We start from the raw sequence: 6,000 nt of genomic DNA, 5'->3' as shown, positions 1-6,000 counted from the left end.
AGAAAAAGTCAATGTGCATAACTATTCACCCCCCTAAAGTCAATACTTTGTAGAACCATCTTTTGTGGCTATCACAGATCCAAGTCACTTTGGATAAGTCTCTATGAACTTGCCACATCTTACCACTAGGATTTTTGCCCATTCCTCTTTGCAAAACTGCTCCAGCTCCTTCAGGTTGGATGGTTTGCGCTTGTGAACAGCAATCTTTAAGTCTGACCACAGATGTTGTATTGGATTTAGGTCTGGGCTTTGACTAGGCCATTCCAACACATTTACATGTTTCCCCTTAAACCACTCAAGTGTTGCTTTAGCAGTGTGTTTGGGGTCATTGTCCTGTTGGAAGGTGAACCTCCGTCCAAGCCTCAAATTGCACAGAGTGGTAAGGTTTTGCTCAAGAATATCCCTGTATTTAGCACCATCCATCTTTTCCTCAACTCTGACCAGTTTGCCAGTCCCGACTGCTGAAAATCATCCCCACAGCATGATACTGCCACCACCATGTTTCACTCTGAGGATGGTGTTCTTTGGGTCCGTGAGTTTTGGTGTGCGGCCGTCTCTTGGCAGGTTTGCTGTTGTGCCATGTTCTTTCCATTTGGTTATGATAGATTTGATGGTGCTCCTAGAGATCATCAAAGATTTAAATATTTTTTAATAACCTAACCCTACCTTGTACTTCTCAAAACATTGTTCCTTACTTGTTTGGAGAGTTCTTTGGTCTTCATGGCAGTGTTTGGTTAGTGGTGCCTCTTGCTTAGATGTTGCAGCCTCCGGGGCCTTTCAAAAGGGTGTGTATGTGTAATGACAGATCATGTGACACTTAGATTGCACACAGGTGGACGTCATTTCACTAATTACTTGACTTCTGAAGGTAATTGGTTGCACCAGAGCTTTTATGGGCTTCATAACAAAGGGGGTGAATACATACGCACATGCCAATTATCAGTTTTTTATTTCTGAAAAATAGTTTTATGTATATATTTTTCTAATTTTACTTCACCAACTTAGACTATTGTGTTCTGATCCATCACATATAATTCAGATTAAAAAAACATTGAATTAAAGGCTGTAATGTAACAAAATAGGTAAAAAGCCAAGGGGGTGAATACTTTTGCAAGGCACTGTATATTCATCTTCAAAATATTAGAAAAGATTGTCCTTCTCTTGTTAAATATATTTATTGAGTTTTCACAGAAGAAGAAATAAAATGATACAATACATGGATACATATCAATCATCAGAAGATCTTTGCAGTATGATAAAGATAAATAAATAAGTTAATAAAATAAAGTAATTTTAGAGATATCTTACAACCATATTTACTATACACTAGTTGGGATTCTAGATGTAAGATTAGAGAAATAAATCAAGTTATTAGACTAAGTATCCATAGGAATATTTTAGGAAATAATAAAAGAAAAGGAGAGGGAGGAGAGATAAAGATGGAAAGAAGGAAAGAAGAGAAAAAAAAAGAGAGTTTCCCGGGATGATGATCCAGCTCTCATTAGGTATACAAATATAATATATATTTCAGTAATAATATGATATATATCTTAGTGTGGTAACAACAGAGATTGGTCAAAATCTGTAGGGAGGTAGTTTTTAACCCATGGTTGCCAAATTTTGCGAAATTTATTTATTTTATTTTCTTCAATAGCTGTCATCTTGGCGTAAAAAAGTGCTCTGTTCATTCTGTGTTTAGCTTCAGCAAGAATTAGATTTTGGGACTTCCATGCCTTGGCAATCGTTTGTTTAGCTGCAGTGCTAAGTTGGATAAACAATTGGAATTGAGTATGGGTGAGTATTATGGGTTTAAGGTTTAGGAGTGCCGTTGCAGGATCTGGAGGAATCGTGATTTCCAGGGCTTTAGAAGCCATAAGAAATATATTCTTCCAGAATTCTTCAACTACGGGGCATTGCCACCATATGTGAAAATGTGTTCCTGCTGTGTCACATCCTCTAAAGCAATTAGGTGAATATGTGGGGACAATTTGGAGAGGAAGTTTAGGTGGCTGACCATATATTCGACCAATCTTGTTTATTAAACACTCAATTCATATCTTGTGCCCATTTAGTTGTGTATGAGGGTAGAAACTCACTAGATATCATATTAAGTTGGAAATATAATATTGAGATAAGTCCTCTAATGTGTGGATCACTTATACAAATCCGCTCAAATTGAGTCATTTGATTAAGAGTTGAGCCTGTACTAAGAAGTGGTTCATAAAAATTTTTAATTTGTAAATATCGAAATATTTCAGTTTTAGGTAACCCAAAGGTTTCACATAGTACAGGAAATGTATAAATAGCTTTAGTCGAGGAAAGATTGTATAAACGAGTCAGGTTCGTAGAGGTCCATGCAGAGAATGATTTTGGGAATTTCCAGGCAGGATAAAAGGCTGGATTATTAAGAAATGAAAGCAAGGGATTATGTGTTGATTGAAGATTATGTGCAAATTTACATTTATCCCATACTGCTAGGGTCTGTTTCGTGAAAGATTGTCCTTCTCAAGCTTCATCAGTGTTGTGATATATGGGATCAAGGTGATCCAGACTATGGCCTTTTTGAATGTAACCTCGCAAACTATTTAATAAAAATTAATTTAAAAAAAATAAAATAATGTTCCTGGCCAATCATCAAGCACCAGTGCTGTAAAGGAGGCTTCCAAACTACGGAGAACTTAACAACCAACAGGATTTTCATGTGGGAACAAGAACAGGACAGAAAAGAGGTAGAGACGCAAGAAAGGGACTAATGGCACCTACACTTGAAAAAGAAGATGTGTTTGAAAGAGAGATGTATTTTTGCCCTAAGTGAGAAGGTTTTGACTAGGGAAGAGGAGACTATTTATAGATGTACAAAAATATGTGCCAAGACTTAATGCTAAAGGTATCTTATGACTAACCTAATAAAGAATAAGAGGGAAGTCTTTTCTGAAATAGTTCATTTAAATTTGACTGACACCTTTCTTTACACCCAACCTACAAAATATCCTGCCTACTTTTTCAGGATCTAGTCTTGAAAGATCTAGATTCCTTAAATATTAGAAATGTAAAACCCAAAAAGGATATTAAAGTGGGTATGGAGCAGCTATGTGCAAGAAAAGACATTGTTATTTGGCCCGCTGATAAGGGGGGGGGGGTTATTTATCATGGATAAGGATGACTATAATCGAGAGATGGGGAGGATTCTATCTGATATAGAAACATATGCCCCTTTAAGGAGTAATACAACCCTTGGTTACAAAAGAGAGCTTAAAAAAATGGTAGATAGTGGGTTTAGAAACATAAGTTCTTGGTACCATTGGCTCCTAGTAATGTATTGTCTGCCAAAAGTTCACAAAAGTTTGGTTGATCTTACAAGACGTCCCATCATCAGTGGAATAGACTCTATTACAGCAAGAGCAGGCAAGTATCTTGATCGTTACTTGCAACCACTGGTGATGGGATCCCCTTCTTTTTTTAAAGAAATCAAACATGTTATCAACACATTAAGAGAGGTAAAATGGAAACGGATATCCGCTGACAATAGAGGATGTTGCCTCCTTGTACACTGTTTTTTCACATGATTTGGATTTTGAATAGGTGCAGCACTTCTTAGGCCAGGATCCTACCATGCCAGTTGTCCAGTTATATTTTGTGTTATTTGTGTTTATTGTGTTTATTATTTTTTTATGACCCATAATGATGATAGGAGCTCATTAGACTCCTTCATAGGTACTCTGAATAACAATCATGGAGAAATTGAGCTCAGTCATGAGGCAAGTCCCAGCGAGATTCATTTTTGGACCTGAACATTTCTATTGTTGATGGGATCATGAAATGACTACCTATTTCAAGGCAACTGACATAAATGGGTACATATCGTTAGATTCCTGTCATCATTCATCTTGGTTGTCTTCAGTACCCAAAAGCCAGATTTTACATCTCAAATGCAATTGCACATATAAGGAGAATTATTTACAACAAGTGCAGGTCCTTAAGTCTAGATTCTTGGAAAAAGGTTACAGTGATGGTAATCTTGTTAAGGTAATATGATGTGAGCTTTCAAGATCATTAAGATCTGATCACTGGGGGGCGTGGCTTGGCGAGCGACCGAGATGGCTGCACACTGACGGAGCTCCGGGATAAGACACAGCCGACTGCTTCCTATTTAACCTGCTCGGATCGGGAGATAGGCAGACTGATGCACCAGACTCCCCACACTAAAACACGCCATTCGGCAGCAGCGTCCTCCACAGCAAGAAGCATTTCAGAGCTTCTGAAAGCCACAACTACGGCCGGAGGCAACGTCGCGGGACACAAGATGGTGCGGTCACTGCAGGAGGAGGAGGACTTCAATGAGGACTCGCAGTCCGCCATGGAAGGATCAGGTAGGAGCAGAACGTGCTCCAATAAACCCCTCACATACGCAGATATGTCTGGCTTTGCTGCAGACATAAAAGCAACATTTTCTGCAGCTATTACAGACCTAAAATCAAATATATTTGTTCTGTCTGACAAGATGGAGGCGGTGGAGGAACAGGGGGAACATAGAGACAAAGCGCTGCATAGACTTGACAGGATTGCTGACAGACATGTTTATTGAAATGAATCGCCATCTTGAGGACCTCAATAACCATGGTCGCAGAAACAATATCAGGGTGAGGGGGATCCCTGAGACCGTGGACAGCGATCAGATAATGCCCGCGCTCAGGAGATTGTTTAACAGTCTATTAGAAAGACAAGAGGACTCTGAAATAGAGTTTGTTAGGGCACACAGAGCGCTTAGAGCCAGAGGTCCAGATACAGCTCCCCCAAGAGACATAATTTGCTGCTTACAAAGTTTTCCCCTTAAGGAAGACATTATGAGGAAAGCAAGAAGAAATGAGCACATCATTTTTAACGGTGCACACATCATGCTGTACCAAGATCTCTCACAGATCACATTAAAGAACAGAAGGGCACTTCGCCCCCTCCTGGACAAACTTAGAGCGAAAGACATTAGATACACGTGGCGCTTTCCGTTCGCCTTAGTGGTAAATGTCGCAGGAAAACAGCTGGTGCTGCACACAACAGAGGAACTACCGGATTTCTGTACAGCATTGGATATGGAAGTAATAGACTTGCCGGAATGGTATCAGGAGTTTGCCCTACCACCTCACACTAAAAACCCACATGGATCGCCATTCTCTACCCCTGACAAACAACAACAGAACAAAAGAATGAAACAAGGACGGGGTGGAGGAACACCGAGGGGGACTCCAGTCTCACGTCCAACACCCTCAAGATCTCACGTATCTGATTGACTAAGTGAACAATAAGTTCATCAGGTTGGGACCCTTCCCTATGGGCCCACAGGCTGTGATTTAAGTTTGAAGTTGTCTACCTATAACAACCCCTGTTTTTTCCCTTTTTTTTCTCTTTATTTATTTATTTTTTTTTTGCTCTAGCAAGATCTGCATACGAGTGGAGCAGTTGCTGCTACATTTTTGCAGGAGTCAAGGGAACACTCTGCCAAGTTGGGTTTGTTTGCTTTATGTTGATTTCTTACCCATCAGGCTGAATAGGGCCGAGTTGGCTACTTAACAACTTCATTTCAGAGTCATTTGGAAAGACATGAGCTGCTGCAAGCAGAATACCAACTGACATATACTACACAGGATACAAATGACTCCTAGACTCTGAAACAAGGTACATGAAGCTCACGTGCTCTCTACTAGTCTATAGAACTGATCTTGCTATGAAGCCACATTTGCTCTCTTAGAGTGCCATAAATCAACAGGACAAATCCGCATCAGTTGAGAGATGTGGGAGAGGGTATTTACATAGAGTTGGCATCTCGCCAGATCTAAGTTAAAAGTTACCTTTTAGAGGCTGTGTCTCTGTCGTTATCCATCACAGTTACAATAACAAATAACTAACCCTTTTTTTACAGGTTGATTTATAGTCTGAGTCGCGGACTCAACACGTCACCCCAAAGTATATCTGAGCTGAGACCCCTCGACTCAGATATACTACTTA

Source organism: Aquarana catesbeiana, linkage group LG02 (genome assembly GCF_042186555.1).
Source record: "Aquarana catesbeiana isolate 2022-GZ linkage group LG02, ASM4218655v1, whole genome shotgun sequence".
NCBI lineage: Eukaryota > Metazoa > Chordata > Amphibia > Anura > Ranidae > Aquarana > Aquarana catesbeiana.
Note: the sequence above shows the minus strand (reverse complement) of the source record.